Consider the following 17,363-nt stretch of genomic DNA (forward strand, 5'->3'; position numbering starts at 1 on the left):
CAGAATAGTAGGACCTACTTCATAAAGTGTTTGTAATCTTTAATTTAAAAAGTCAATACCTATCATTTATGAAGTAGTTACTATATGCCAGGCACTATGCCAATTGTTTCGCCTTTTTTAAAGTCAAGGCTTACAAATAATAATTCCTTTGCCTTTACGGTCAAAGCTGAAGAAGATGTTGGCCTGAAGCAAAGAATGATTTGGGGAAGGAAAGATGGATTTAAAAAACATTTTGTTCAAGAAGGAAGAGCCATATGTATACCTAAGGATGTATACCTATGGATATATATCTATGGGTGATTCATGTTGATGTATGGCAGAAACCAACATAACACTGTAAAGCAATTATCCTCCAATTAAAAATAAAAGCAAATATAAAACACCTAAAACTAAAAAATAATAATAATAAAAAATAAAAAACATTTTATAAGTAAGTAACTTATTGGATTTAAGGACAGGGAATTGATCATGATGTCCAGATATGTAGCTTGGGCCCCTGAATAGATACTGGTGCCCGTTATTGTGAGAAAGAACCTGGAGGAGGAGCAGGTCTGGAGCTGGTAGTGAATTCTCTTTGAGCATGGTACATTGAAGGAGTATTTGGGACATGCAAATAGAGATTCCTTCAGACAGTTGTATATATGGGTCCAGGTCAAGAATAGAAATAAAGCTCTTTGAAGCATCAGTTTATAGATGATAGTTGAAACCATTTGTGTAGATGACTTCCCAAGTAGAATCAAAAAAGACGATGATGAAGAAGGAGACAGAATTAGAAGGGACCACAGTATTTGAAGGCAGGAGGAGAACGGGACGACAGAGGATGAGATGATTGGATGGCATCACCGACTCAATGGACTGAGTGTGAGTAAGCTCCAGGAGTTGGTGATGGACAGGGAAGCCTGGCGTGCTGCAGTCCATGGGACCGCAAAGAGTCGGACGCGACTGAGCAACTGCACTGAACTGAACTGAACAATATCTGAGAGGTAAATGAAGGTACAGTTTGTCAAGAGATGAAAGAAATTTTTTTAATATTTGGAAACATTTTTAACTTTATTGTTTCTTATATCCTACAGTTTCTAGCTTTAATGTCTTTCTTGCTAATGAACATCCTTTAATAATTATTTTAGCAAGAGCTGTTTTTGCCTTCATGTGACTGAAATAACTTTATTTTGCTCTCACCTTTTTGTGATGGGTCAGCCAGCTATAGAACTCTAAGTAGACAGTTATTTTCTCTTAGCATTTTGATATTATTCCATTGCCTTCTAGCATCTACTGTTGCTGTTGAGAAGTTTGTGTTAGTTGCTTAGTCGTGTCTGACTCTTTGTGATCCCATGGACTGTAGCCCACCAATCTCTTCTGTTCATGGAATTCTCCAGGCAAGAATACTGGAATGGGTAGCCATGCTTTTCTCCAGGGGATCTTCCCGACCCAGGGATCGAATCTGGGTCTCCCACGTTGCAGGCAGATTCTTTACCATCTGAGCCACCAGCGAAACCCTGTTGAAAAGTCTACTGTTGGTCTAATTGCCATTCCTTCTGATATATCTTATCTTCTCTTTTTGGTAGCTTTTAAGATTTTCCATTTTTCCTTCATGTTCTCTAGTTTCACTGTGATGTATTGAGTGTGATTCTATTAGTTTATCTTGCTTGAGACACAATATTTAACTTCAATCTGAGAATTCATATCATTCACCCAGTTCTGAGAATTATTAGCCTGATATTGTCTTCCCCTCATTCTCTCTGTCCTCTTCTTCTGGAATTCTTATTAGATGGATTTTGAAGCTTACCATCCTATTACCTGAGTCCTTTAACTTTTTTTTCCAGATACTTATTTTGTTGTCCTAAATATTGTTTCTTTTTCCCCACTGATCTATGTGTTATGTGTTCAGTTCAGTTCAGTTTAGTCACTTAGTCGTGTCTGACTCTTTGCAACCCCATGAACTGCAGCACACCAGGCCTACCTGTCCATCACCAACTTCTGGAGTCCACCCAAAACCATGACCATTGAGTCGGGTGATGCCATCCAACAATTTCATCCTCTGTCGTCCCCTTCTCCTCCTCCTCAATCTTTCCCAGCATCAGGGTCTTTTCCAGTGAGTCAGCTCTTCGCATCAGGTGGCCAAAGTATTGGAGTTTCAGCTTCAACATCAGTCCTTCCAATGAACACCCAGGACTGATCTCCTTCAGGATGGACTGGTTGGATCTCCATGCAGTCCAAGGGACTCTCAGGAGTCTTCTCCAACACCACAGTTCAAAAGCATCAATTCTTCAGAGCTCAGCTTTCTTTATAGTTCAACTCTCACATCCATACATGACTATTGGAAAAACCATAGCCTTGACTAGATGGACTTTTGTTGACAAAGTAATGTCTCTGCTTTTTAATATGCTGTCTAGGTTGGTCATAACTTTCCTTCCAAGGAGTAAGCGTCTTTTAATTTCATGGCTGCAATCACCATGTGCAGTGATCTTGGAGCCCAAAAAAATAAACTCAGCCACTGTTTCCACTGTTTCCCCATCTGTTTGCCATGAAGTGATGGGATGTGATGCCATGATCTTAGTTTTCTGAATGTTGAACTTTAAGCCAACTTTTTCACTCTCCTCTTTCACTGGAGTGGGTAGCCTTTCCCTTCTCCAGGGGATCTTCCCAACCCAGGGATCAAACCCAGATCTCCCGCATGGAGGGTGGATTCTTTACCAGCTGAGCCACAAGGGAAGCCCATGTTATGTGTTAGAATTCAACAATTCTCTCTTCAGTTATATCTAGCCAACTGTTTAACTCACCTACTGAATTATTTTTTTCAAAGACTACAATTTCTAGTTTTAGAACTTAATTTAAATCCACAGTTAATTTTTAAATAATGTCTTACTTATGCCTCATGTATTTGAGTTTTTTTCTCTCTTTATGCATTTAAAAATCCTATTTGATTATTCTGTCATCTCTACTTTGCAAAATCCCTTCCTCTCTTTCTCTTTTTGGTGGAGTAGAGATGCTTTACAGTGCATGTTAGTTGCTGCTGTACAGCAAAGTGAATCAGCTACACATATACATATATCCCTTCTTTTTGGATTTCCTTCCCATTTAGGTCACCACAGAACACTGAGTAGAGTTCCCTGTGCTATACAGTCAGTTCTCATTAGTTATCTATTTTATACATAATAGTGTATATATTGGGCTTTCCAAGTGGCACAATGATAAAGAATCTGCCTGTCAAGCAGGAGATGTGAATCCAATCCCTGGGTCAAGAAGATCCTTTGGAGTAGGAAATGGTAACCTGCTCTAGTAGTCTTACCTGGAAAATTCCATGGACAGAGGAGCCTGGCAGGCTGCAGTCCAGGGGTTTGCAAAGAGTTCGACGCTACTGAGCAACTGAGAGCAAGAAGCATGTAAGACTGTCTCGTATGATATTTGATTCCCTTACTTGCTTTGTGATTTTTATTTGTGACATCTTCTGGGACATTTTCTCTCGTAGGTGTCTATAAACAACCTGGGTTATGCACCATGTTGCAGATTGCCTATGACCACTGTGGTCCATTGGATCTGGATCAATTTTTTTTCTTAGGCTGAGGCTATTTTGACATTAGGGTTTCTGTATCAGAGAGTTAACGCTGAATTTTGGTCCTCTAAGCACACATTGCCGGAGAAGGCAATGGCAAGCCACTCCAGTACTCTTGCCTAGAAAATCCCATGGATGGAGCAGCCTGGTAGGCTGCAGTCCGTGGGGTCGCTAAGCGTCGGACACGACTGAGCGAATTCACTTTCACTTTTCACTTTCACACATTGGAGAAGGAAATGGCAACCCACTCCAGTGTTCTTGCCTGGAGAGTCCCAGGGACGGGGAAGCCTGGTGGGCTTCCGTCTAGGGGGTCACACAGAGTTGGACACGACTGAAGTGACTTAGCAGCAAGCACATATTGCAATAAACTGTGGAAAATTCTGAAAGAGATGGGAATACCAGACCACCTGACCTGCCTCTTGAGAAACCTGTACGCAGGTCAGGAAGCAACAGTTAGAACTGGACATGGAACAACAGACTGGTTCCAAATAGGAAAAGGAGTATGTCAAGGTTGTATATTGTCACCCTGCTTATTTAGCTTATATGCAGAGTACATCATGAGGAATGCTGGGCTGGAAGAAGCACAAGCTGGAATCAAGATTGCCGGGAGAAATATCAATAACCTCAGATATGCAGATGACACCACCCTTATGGCAGAAAGTGAAGAGGAACTCAAAGGCCTCTTGATGAAAGTGAAACAGCAGAGTGAAAAGGTTGGCTTGAAGCTCAACATTCAGAAAACAAAGATCATGGCGTCTGGTCCCATCACTTCATGGGAAATAGATGGAAAAACAGTGGAAACAGTGTCAGACTTTATTTTTTGGGCTCCAAAATCACTGCGGATGCTGATTGCAGCCATGAAATTAGAAGACGCTTACTCCTTGGAAGGAAAGTTATGACCAACCTAGACAGCATATTAAAAAGCAGAGACATTACTTTGCCAACCAAGGTCCATCTAGTCAAGGCTATGGTTTTTCCTGTGGTCATGTATGGATGTGAGAGTTGGACTATGAAGAAAGCTGAGCGCCGAAGGATTGATGCTTTTGAACTGTGGTGTTGGAGAAGACTCTTGAGGGTCCCTTGGACTGCAAGGAGATCCAACCAGTCCATTCAAAAGGAGATCAATCCTGAGTGTCCATTGGAAGGACTGATGCTAAAGCTGAAATTCCAATACTTTGGCCACCTCATGCGACGAGCTGACTCACTAGAAAAGACTCTGATGCTGGGAGGGATTGGGGGCGGGAGGAGACGGGGACGACAGAGAATGAGATGGCTGGATGGTATCACCGACTCGATGGACGTGAGTTTGAGTGAACTCTGGGAGTTGGTAATGGACAGGGAGGCCTGGTGTGCTGTGATTCATGGGGTCGCAAAGAGTCGGACATGACTGAGTGACTGAACTGAACTGAACTGAAGCACATATTGCTCAGGCCAGGGTTTCAGATTTCTCACAGTTGACATGAATATTTCTCCTAAGCTGAACTAAGTGGCCCATTTCCACTTCTGTCCGTATCCTCCAGGCAACGGGCAGGTAGAGCTCTGTAAACCCAAATTGCCAGACAATATAGCTCTTTCTTTCCTTCAGCTTTATGCAGCCAGCCCAATCCCAGCCTGTGGTCTTAACTCTTGCCCCAACATCTAATGTTGTAAGCCCAGCCCCTAGATTTCAACATTTTCATGGGCAACAGAACTTTGACTCCAACTCACCACTGAAATACTTTGTAGTGTTGTTTTGATATTTGAAAATTTATCTTTGTTTCTTTCAAGCTCAGCTACACACTTTTTTATAATTGGAAGGAAAAAAAAACCTAAAGCCTTCTAGCCTATATTTCTATGTTTTTAGAGCAAAATGCCAGCTCAATCTGACTTCTTAAGTAGAAATGCCAGGAATACATTATTACAAATGTATAAGAACATAGAGACAAAGATGTCTCAAAGACAATAAACAGGTTTCAAGAAAGGGAATCAAGTGTATTATATCAAATATTGCATTGTAGACAAATGAAATAAGAGCTGAATGAAAACCATTAAACAGGTTTCAAGAAAGGGAATCAAGTGTATCATATCAAATATTGCATTGTAGACAAATGAAATAAGAGCTGAATGAAAACCATTAAATTTGAAGACATAAAGTTCATTGATTACCCTAGTAAGAACCATTTCATGGAATAGGGGGAGACAAAATCCTAATTAATTGTAGTGATGGCTCAGATGGTGAAGTGTCTGTAGAGGGAGACCTGGGTTCGATACCTGGGTCGGGAAGATTCCCTGAAGAAGGAAATGGCAACCCACTCCAGTACTCTTGCCTAGAAAATCCCATGGACGGAGGAGCCTGGTGCAGGCTACTGTCCATGGGGTCGCAAAGAGTCAGACATGACTGAGCGACTTCATTTCACTTCAGCAGCAGCAACAGCAGCAAGTTAAAGGTGGCGCTAGTGGCAAAAACCTGCCTGCCAACAGGTGGCGCTAGTGGTAAAGAACCCTCCCGCCAATGCAGGAGACGTAAGAGATGCAGGTTTGATCCCTGGGCTGGGAAGATTCCCCTGGAAGAGGGCATGGCAATCCATTCCAGTATTCTTGCCTGGAGAATCCTATGGACAAAGGAACCTGATGGGCTACAGTCCACAGTGTCGCACAGAATCGGACACGACTGAAGCTACTTAACACGTACGGGTACTAGGAGACTTAGGAGATGCGAGTTCGATGCTTGGGTCGGGAAGATCTGGAGGAGAAAATGGCCATCCCACTCCAGTATTCCTGCCTAGACAATCCCATGGACGGAGGAGCCCAGCAGGCTCCAGTCCACAGGGTAGCAAAGAATCATGACGGGAGTAACTTCACGCACGCAGGAAGTGAAAGGGAGGCGTAGAGAGAGGGAGAAAAGAGATCCTCCTTCTGAAATGGGGCTTTGCAGAGAGGAGCCTGCGCTGGAAGGGGTGGGACGAGCGGGAGTAGGGAAGGTGTCTGTGGGCTAAGGGAAGGAGATGATGGAAGCAGAAGAGACGGAAGATGCAGAAGAGAGAGAAGCCCATTTAGGCTAGAGAAGGCAGGGGTCAGATCCAAAGTTGTTGGTGGCCTTTCTGGGAAGGAGAAATCAGAATCCAGAGGGAAGGAAGGATGAGGAGAGCACAAAGATCATTTGGGGGGGGGGGGGCGGAAGTGGGGAGGGGTTGGGTGGAGTAGGAGCTTGGTTGACTGGGGGGGTCTGGCGATGAGGAGGAGCAGAATAGGGAGGAGCTTAGGGGAGGAAAGTGGGGAAGGTCTGAGCATGTGGATGGTGTGGGAACAGGAAAGGAAGCATCACTGAGGGCCCCTCAAGAGCAGAGAGGCCATGGGACTCCCTCCCACAATTAGTGGACAGCTTGGTGTGGGTGTTAGTCAAGCAGATGGTATAAACCATCCCTGGACAGAGAATGGAAACAAGAATGAGAGTATTAGCTGAAAGTTGAAGTTCCCAAAACCAGATGTAAATTGTTTTGCAGGTCTGTTTGACTGGGGTTTGATCAGTAAATGAAGAATGAGTGGATGAATGAAAAATAATAAATCAAAGGAAAACACACACACACACACACACACACAGACAGGCAAGTGGCTGAGAGAGTAGATGAGTATCAACTAGCTGGACAGACTGTCTCCTCCCTAAACTTGATCTTTCTAGACTCAGTTATACTCTCTGCACGCCTCTTCTGTTTCCCTCCTGTCTCCTCCTACTCTCCAGGAGCTCAGCACCAAGACTGGAGTGGGGCTGGGGAGCTACTTTGTGAAGGGCTGGTTCTCAGGGCCAGCACTTTGGGGGGAGGGAGCAGCTTCAGGGACGCTGGACGGCAGAGGCAGCTGAAATGGGGCGGGGGAGGGGAAAGGGAGACAGAGGTGCCCCTGGCATGGAAGCTGCTGAAGTGTCAGAGATGAGACTTAATGACAAGCCCGAGGTCCACCTGCACAGATGAGTGGGGCTGGGAGGTGGGAGCTGGGGGGAAATTGGAAAAGGGACACGTTCATTTTTCAGCGGCCTTCTCTCCCTCTCCTTACACACAGACACACACGCACAGACACACATACACCTTTAATAAAGAGCCAGAGGCTTACTCTATTCTCACTCCATTTCCACAAAGGACCCCCTGGGAAAGAGGCTGTAAAAAGGGGCAAAGAGGGTCATGGGGAGGGAATGGAGCTGCTTCCTCCACTGGGTTTTGCCAGTCTATGCACCTGCCTGGGAAAGACCTAGCGAGACAGGTCTCTGGAGAGCTGGGGTGGGGTAGGGGAGGGTTAGAGAACCAAGAACCAGGCTGGGAGGCTGACTGGTACTGAGGCTGACTGCTCTCAGCACTGGAGCAGGCATTTGGCCAGAACCCAAGCCTCTGGACCCAAGCTCAGCACCTCAGAGAAGGCCTAACTACAGCCCGAGAAGGCTCCTCAGTGCCCCCCCAACCCCAGCACACAAGGAAACCCAGGGCACCTACAGATCCCAGAGCCCTTAACTCCTGCTCTGGGCCCGCCTGAAACTGCAACAGTGGGGACAGGACCAAGCTAAACCACTGCACAAGGGCGGGGCTCATCTGCCTCTGAGGTCAGCTTCTCAGGATCCAGTTCCAACCCTCACAGCCCACAGTCATTCACATCTGTTGTGGAAGAGTGTTGTACACTGTTGTACAACTCCCTAATCTATGGGAGTTGTACAAACACCATTCTAACAGCCAAGGGTGTCACACATAGTTCCTGGTCCTAGGGACAAAGCCTTTCCCTCTGCTCTCGCCTACTGTGGAGGGGTCCAACAAATAAACATTTGCCTCGGAGAAGGAAATGGCAGCCCACTCCAGTACTCTTGCCTGGAGAATCCCATGGATGGAGGAGCCTGGTGGGCTACAGTCCATGGGGTCGCTGAGGGTTGGACACGACTGAGCGACTTCACTTTCACTTTTCACTTTCATGCATTGGAGAAGGAAATGGCACCCCACTCCAGTGTTCTTGCCTGGAGAATCCCAGGGACGGGGGAGCCTGGTGGGTTTCCATCTATGGGGTCACACAGAGTCGGACACAACTGAAGTGACTTAGCAGCAGCAGAAAGTCTCTTGAATTCATCCCCATCTCCTCCTTTCCCACTACCACTGGCCTAGCTCAGGCCCTCATCAACCTTTTTATGGCTTCAATTACCTTTCAACAACAGGTTCGGTGGAAAGAGCCACTTAGCACACGATAGGTGCTACATGAAAGGCTCACTGGGATACTGTAAAAGAGAGAGATACTCAACCTCATTAGGAATCAGGAAGAAAGGAAATGACTTCAGAATGTTTCTCAAGAACAATAAAGGTACTTTGATCCAGGACACAGGGAGGTTTGGAGGTGCTGACCCTCCGAGCAGTAGAAGACGCACATCTAACTTATAGTCATACCTTCCTGCTCATGGTTCGTCCCTGCAGTTCCTCATGGAAGGATTCATTTATTACTGAAAAAAATTTGCATTTCAGTGCACCTGTGCAATTCAAATCTGTTTTGTTCAACAGTCAATTGTAGTCCAAAATATGATGGAAAATATGAACAAAGATGTTAATTATAAGCATTGTTCATTACAGTAAAAAGTTGGAAGCAACTTCAACATCTAATAGGAAATGAGTTAAGTCAGTTGTGGTTTGTTCTATGTAATGTTGTTATTGTTGTTGTGACACTAAGTCATGTCTGACTCTTTTGCAACCCCATGGACTGTAGCCCACCAGCTCCTCTGTCCACAGGATTTCCCTAGCAAGAATACTGGAGAGGATTGCCATTTCCTTCTCCAGGGGATCTTCCTGACCCAGAGACTGAACCTGTCTCCTGCATTGGCAGGTGGATTCTTTACCACTGAGCCACCAGGTAGTAATATGTAACATTATGTGTGTGTGTGTGTGTTAGTTGCTCAGTTGTGTCCAACTCATTGGAACTTCATGGAGTGTAGCCCACCAGGCTTCTCTGTCCATGGGATTCTCCAGGCAAGAATCTGGAGTGGGTTGCCATTCCCTTCTCTAGGGTATCTTCCTGACCATTGAACCCTGGTCTCCTGCATTGCAGGCAGATTCTTTACAGGTCTGAGCCACCAGGGAAACCCATAACATCATGTAATCATTAAAAATAATGGTCAAAAAGCCTGTATAACAGTATGGAAAATGATTACTGAAAGGTTAAGTAAAAAAATTAAGGTTCATCATGAATATGCATTATGATTGCTGGTTAAAAATATATATATATGATCAGAGAAAACAATCTGAAAGAAAATACACCAGCATGCTAAGAGTTCTTGTATCAGAAAAAATCATGCCTGATATCTTTAGCGCCTCTCCCCTCACCATAATCTCCCCCTTATTCTTAGATATTGAACAAATTGTTTTCTTGGTATATAAGAAAGTGTTAGTCACTCAGCCATATATGACTTTTTGTGACCCCATGGATGGTGACTCGCCAGGCTCCTGTCCATGGAATTCTCCAGGCAAAAATACTGGAGTGGGTTGCCATAGACATGCAATTTCAAGCCATCTATATGGAGTCAGCTATAATTCCACAACCCTACTTTTCTAACTTGTAGTTGGTGGCTTTATTACTTTCAAAATATGATATATAATGAAATATAATTATAATATAAAAAATGCATCAGTACTACCTCTTTATTTTTATTGCTAGGTAATAGTCCACTGTGGGCTTCCCAGGTGGTGCTAGTGGTAAAGAACCTGGCTGCCATTGCAGGAGACGTTAGAGACGTGGGTTCAATCCCTGAGTCAGGAAGATCCCCTGGAGGAGGGCATGACAGTCCACTCCATTATTCTTGCCTGGAGAATCCCATGGACAGAGGAACCTGGCCAGCTATGGTCCATTGGGTCACACAGAGTCAGACATGACTAAAGTGACTTAGCAGCAGCAGTCCACTGTATGAGTATACCATTTATACTGGGTTGTAGAAACGTGGGTGACTCCATGTTACCCTTTTGAGGAACTGCCAGACTGTTTTCCAAGTGGCTACCTTGTTTTCCATTCCCAACAGCTGGTGTTGGGAGTTCCAATTTCTCCACATCTTCATCAACACTTGTTTTTATCTGTTGTTTTGGTTATAACCATCCTTGTGGGTGTGAAGTGATTATCTCATTGTGGTTTGATTTGCATTTTTCTACTGGCTAATGATGTTCATTATTAGTCATTTGTAACCAAAAGCAGTGTTCTTATTTTCAACAAAATAAGGTTGAAACCCTACCATTATACAGTGTTATAAAGTAATTCATGCACATTATTAGATATTTCAAAAACAGATTTTTTGAAAAATTAAACCACACCCAAATAGCACCATCTAGAGGTAACTACTGTAAATATTTCAATGTATTTCCTTTGAATTTCTTTTTCTATTCTTTCCAGAATATGGTTAAAGTCATATAATGTTTGCAATTTTACTTCTGACTTTTTCACCTAATATGATAAAATGGGAATTTTTCCAACCTCTTCCTAAACATTACTAGATGTTACAATGTCCTTAGCCATTCCCCCATTGATGGACCTTGGTTGTTTCCAAGTGTATTTAATGTCATAAAATTTAAAAAAAAGAGAGAGAGAGAGCTTTGATACTGCTCTTTTTGACCTGTGTTCCATCTGTCCAGTAAAGCTGAGATCTTTCTCTTCCCTTTCATTTCTTCTCTTCCCTTTCACATCCACATCCTTCCAGGACAATACTTGGTACAAAGTAGACTTTTTTTCCTTCCAGACTTTTGAGAGATAATTGACATACAACACTGTATAAGTTTAAGGTGTACAGCACAATGATTTGGCTTATAGACATCACGAAATGATTACCACAATAAGTTTATTGAACATTCATCATCTCGTTGCTGTTGTTCAGTTGCCCAGTTGTATCCGACTCTTTGTGGCCCCATGGACTGCAACACACCAGGCCTCCCTGTCCCTCCCCACCTCCAGAAGTTTACCCAAGTTCATGTTCATTGCATCAGTGATGCCATCCAGCCATCTCATCCTCTGACACCCTCTTCTCCTTCTGCCTTCAATCTATCCCAGCATCACAGACTTTTCCAGTGAGTAGGCTATTTGTATCAAATGACCAAAATACTGGCGCTTCAGCTTCAGCATCAGTCTTTCCAGTGAATATTCAGGGTTGATTTCCCTTAAGATTGACTGGTTTGATCTCTTTGCTGTCCAAGCGACTCTCAAGAGTCTGCTCTAGCACCACAGTTCAAGGGCATCAGTTCTTCAGCACTCTACCTTCTTTATGGTCCAGCTCTCACAACCATACTCGACCACGGGGAAGACCACAGCCTTGACTATGCAGACCTTTGTTGGCAGAGTAATGTCTCTGCTTTTCAGCACAGTCTAGGTTTGTCATAGCTTTCCTGCCAAGAAGCAACTGTCTTCTGATTTCATGGCTGCAGTCACCATCCGCGGTGACTTTAGAGCCCAAGAAGAGGAAATCTGTCACTATTTCAACCTTCTATTTGCCATAAAATAATGGGACCTGATGCCATGATCTTAGTTTTTGTTTTTTTTTATATTTAGTCTTAAGCCAGCTCTTTCACTCTCCTCCTCACCTGCATCAAGAGGCTCTTTAGTTCCTCGTTGCCTTTCTGCCATTAGAGTGGCAGGTATCATCCACCTATCTGAGGTTGTTGATGTTTCTTCCACCTATCTTGATTTCAGCTTGTAACTCATCCAGCCTGGCATTTCTCATGATATGCTCAGCATATGAATTAAACAATCAGGGTGACAGCAGACAGCCCTGTCGTACTCCTTTCTCCATCTTGAACTGATCAGTGGTTCCATACAGCGTTCTAACTGTTGCTTCTTGACCCGCATACAGGTTTCTCAGGAAACAGATAAGACTGGTATTCCCATCTCTCTAAGAGCTTTCCACAGTATGTCATGATCCACACATGATCCACCATCTCACATAGATACAAAATAAAAGAAACAGAAAAAAATGTCTTTGTCATGAGAACTCTTAGGCCTTACTCTCTTAATAACTTTCATACAGCAGTGTTAACTATATTTGTCATGTTGTTCATTACATCCCTGGTATTTATTTACCGCATAACTTTTACATTTTGACTACCTTCATTCAATTCTCACTCTCTCTCCTCTGGTAACGAAAAACCTGATCTTTTCCTACTAGTTAGTTTGTTTTTAAAGGATAATTGACCTACAACAGTGTTGGCTGCTGCTACATAACATAGTCATTTGCTCTTTCTATACATTTCAAAAATGATCACCATGATAAGTCTAGTTACCATCTGTTACCGTACAAAGATATCACATAATTATTGACTGTATTCTGCACAATATACAGTTCATACTCATGACTCATTTATCTTATGACTTGAAGTTTCTGCCTCTTAATCTCCCTCACCTATTTCAGAGTAGACTTATTGAGTCCTTCTTACAGGTCAGGCACTGTTCTAAGCTCTTAGTATGTATCAATGCATTGAATCCTCACAACTTCCCTGTGACATAAGTAATAATATTATCATCCCTATTTTATACATGAGGAAGTTAAAGAAGTCTGTCCAAGGTCATCAGCTAGTAAGGGGAAGAGGTGGAATTTGACTCCAGGCAATTCAGCTCCAGAATCTGAACCCTTAACCATCAGCCATACAGCTTCCATATGATGATGGAGGAAATGGGAATTGGAGATGGGATGAGAGCTGTAGGGCTTTGGGGATGGGCTAGTCCCAGATTTGAAACCTGGCACAGAAGTTCCATCCCTTAGTTGGGAAGGGAGGGTCAGGCAGGCTCGGGGGAGGGAAGTGATTTGGATGCCATTCACAGGACAGGAGTTTACAGCGGTCCCCAGCCTGGTACCTTCCTATTGGCCCACAAAGCACCAGATGCAGATCTGATCCTGTCACTTCCCTGCTGAAAGCTCTCCATTGCTCTCAGGATAAAATACCAATGCGTTAGGTGGACTGCAAGGTCCTCATTAGCTCCATCTCCACTCCCCAGCTGGCCTCTCATCTCCACCTGGATCTTATGAACTCCACCGCACTGCATCTCACTCTCCTACCTTTTGGACCATTGGCCTAGAGAACTCTTCCTTACTTTGGCCCCACTCGCTCTAAATCTCTGCTTAAACACTCTTCTCTTCTAGAAAACCTGCTCTAAACCTCTCCAAACTGGGCTTCCCTGGTGGCTTAGCTGGTGAAGAATCTGCCTGCAATGTGGGAGACCTGGGTTTGATCCCTGCGTTGGGAAGATCCGCTGGAGAAGGGAATGGCTACCCACTCCAGAATTCCATGGGGTCACAAAGAATCAGACACGACTAAGCAACTTTCACTTTTCAAACCCCTCCAACTGGACTGGGCTCCCCTGCCAGACCCATACTTTCCTTCTGACACTCATCGTATTTCTTGTAACTGCTTTTCTCAAAAACAATACTTTTTTAATTATAGAAATTCAGATGCAAGAAAAAAAGAGAGAACTTTCCCATCACGCAACTTCAGTCATCAGTGCACACGGATCTGGTTTCACCTGAATTCCTCACTACATCCCTCCTCCTGTATTATTGTTAAGCAAATAGTACAAATCATTTTATTGTATCTGAAAATGTTTTATGTATCAAGTGTCCCTAAAAGATAAGAACTTTAAATATCACAACTACAATATCATTATCATACTTTTAAAAAGCCAATTATATTTTTTCTTTTTTCAGTGTTTTATTTTGAAAATTTTCAAACCTACAGAAAATTTGCAGGAATAAGTCAATGAACAACCCTAAATTTCTCACCTGATTCCCCAGTTGTTAACATTTTGCCACAGTAGTTGCTGAACCATCTGACATTAAGTTGTAAATACAAGCTTTTACCCATATACATTTCTACATATATTTCCCCCAAACAAGGATACTCTTTTATGAAACCCTAATTTGATGACCATTTCAGGAAATGTAAATAGATACAATAAAATGTGCATAAGACAATCCATATTCACATTTTACTAAACGTCCCAGTGATGTGCTTCACAGACACTGTCCTTCTCTAAAGCCAGTAAATGATCCAGGATGACGCTCTGCATTTAGTTGGCTTGTCTCTTTAGCCCATTTAACCCGGAACAGTTCATTCTTCTTTCGTAACATTGCTATTTCTAAGAAGTCCCTGCCAGCTGAGCCTGACCTTGAATTTAGGTCTGTCTGATGGTTTCCTCCTTGGTTCTTCATCCCTCAGATCCTGCATCTTAGGCAGGAATGCTTCCTAGGATTGGGTCCATATTAGGAGGTGGATATCCATTTGTCTCCCTACTTTGACGCTAATTTTGATTGCTTGATTAAGATGTCTTATAACTGCTTTTCGAATTTTAAGTGGTCTGGGTTATTTTTCCTGCTATGCTGTAAGCTTCTTGAGGACAGAAGCTGGGCCTGTCTTCTCCACCCTGGTATCCTCCAAGCACAGCAGGTTTAAACTGGAAAGGTGCACCTACCCTGCACCAGCCCACTGGCTTTGCCTCCTTTCAGCCTCACCAGCAGCCCAGTGAAGGACTGACTGAGATCGCAGATGAGGTAAAGGAGGCTCAGAAAGAGGCAAGCCCCATAGCACAGTGATTTCCTCAGACTCCTACCTGAGCTGTTCCCTCCGCTCCAAGATTCTCCCTTCGAACGGCACCTGGGAAAAGCTCTCCCATTCTCCTAAAGATTGGCTTCAATGGAAACAGAAATTCCCCGAAAGAAGGAATCACACGAGCTGTCCAGGGCCTAGGGGCTGAGGGAGCGAGGTGGGAGAACCTATTTGCATTTTTTCTATTAACAAGCTAGAGTTGAGCTAGCTTGCCCGGGGAGATAATTTGAGAGGGAAATCTTTGCATATTTTATTTAAAAGCACGCTGCGTTAGGCGGGTAATAACGCAGAGAGTGGCGATTAGGTGAGGCCTGCAGGGGGCGGGGATGGGGTCCTCTCCCTACTCTACCAACCGCCCTGCCCCATCCGCCACATCCCTCCTAGTACCCGCTCCCCTGTTAGTCCTGAGAACCAGCCTTCTTAAAGGAACAGCCTCCTTAAGCATCAGCTTCCCTGGCGTCTCAGTCCTAAAGAGTCTGCCTGCAATGCAGGAGACACGGGTTTGAAGCCTGGGTTGGGAAGATCCCTTGGTGAAGGGAATGGCAACCCACTCCAGTATTCTTGCCTGGAGAATCCCATGGACAGAGGAGCGTGGCGGCCTACAGTCCATGGGGTCGCAAAGACTCTGAGGTGACTGAGCGACTTTCAGTTCACTCCTTAAGCCTCAGAGGCATGGGGGCTCAAGTTTCAGTAACTTGATGCTTTCTAGCTGATAGGGTCCAAGAGAAGCATGTCCTGAAACTGCCCTGGGAGAAAAGAAGAACGGCAGGGGCTAGACAATAGAAAGAGGACCAGTGTCCAAAACTGAGAAAGCTGAGGCCACAGACCTGTGTTTCCCAGCGGCAGGGAGGAGAGAGGAGTGGGAGGCCTTTAGAAATATGTGTATGTGTGTGCTCAGTCGTGTCCGACTCTTCACAGCCCCATGGACTGTAGCCCGTGAGGCTCCTCTGACCATGGAATTTTCCAGGCAAGAATACTAGAGTGGGCTGCCTTTTCCTCCTCCAGGGGATCTTCTCGACCCAGGGATCAAACCTGTATCTCCTGCATTGGTAGGCGAATTTTTTACCACTGATCCACATTTGACCCAATAATTAGGTAGGGGCTTCCCTGGTGGCTCAGAGGATAAAGCGTCTGCCTCCAATGTGGGAGACCGGGGTTCGATCCCTGGGTCGGGAAGATCCCCTGGAGAAGGAAACGGTAGCCCACTCCAGTATTCTTGCCTGGAGAATCCCATGGATGGAGAAGCCTGGTAGGCTACAGTCCACGGGGTCGCAAAGAGTCGGACACGACTGAGCAACAGAACAGAACAGAACAGTCCTACTGGTATCTCCTGTCTCGGGAATAAGGATGCTAAATTGGGACCCCGCATTGCCTAGGACAGTCTGACTCAAAGAATTATCCAAATGCCAAGGCATTCCCACTGAGGCAGCAACCCTCCCTGCACACATTCTTGAAGTCCTGCCACATTGCTGCCCTGGGAATCAAAGCAGACCTGGGTAAGAGCTGGGCAGCTGAGTTTTAGTTGAAAGAGTAGGGTCCTGGCTCCATTGCAAGCTCTTCAACTCTATGCAAGTCACTTAACCTCTGTGAGTGCCTATTTCCTCTTCTATAAAAAGGCTTGCCATCGCTTACCTCCCACTGTAGTCATGAGAAAGCTATGGGAAAATAGAGGGAAAAGTTCTGTAAACTATCAAACTCTGATCACATGTAAGGGGATAGTATTACAGTGGGGAGCAGTGGCATAGGTTGCAAATTTAGTAAAGGACTCCTGAGGGTAATTATCCTTCTGTGGGCAAAGTTCATAAGGCAAGGTAACTCTAGTCATTCTTGCCTCACTAAGTAAAGTACTCAGATAACTCCCAAGGTTAGTTAACGCTGCTTGACTTTGACTATAGTTTCTGCACTGAAGGGCTTCCCGGGTGGCTCAGAGGTTAAAGCGTCTGCCTCCAATGCGGGAGACCCGGGTTCGATCCCTGGGTCGGGAAGATCCCCTGGAGGAGGAAACGGCAGCCCACTCTAGTATTCTTGCCTGGAGAATCCCATGGACAGAGAAGCCTGGTAGGCTACAGTCCACGGGGTCGCAAAGAGTCGGACACGACTGAGCGACTTCACTTCACTCTGCACTGAAAGGTAGGGTTGGCTGCACTTACTCCATAGCCAAATAACAGAACTGGAATTGATTTGAAAAATGTTAACTATTGTGAAGAAACAAGGTACTAGAAGACTCCACAAGATAATTTGTCATCTCT

Source organism: Moschus berezovskii, chromosome 4 (genome assembly GCF_049115385.1).
Source record: "Moschus berezovskii isolate FMDL1 chromosome 4, NW_MosBer_1.0, whole genome shotgun sequence".
Classification (NCBI taxonomy): domain Eukaryota; kingdom Metazoa; phylum Chordata; class Mammalia; order Artiodactyla; family Moschidae; genus Moschus; species Moschus berezovskii.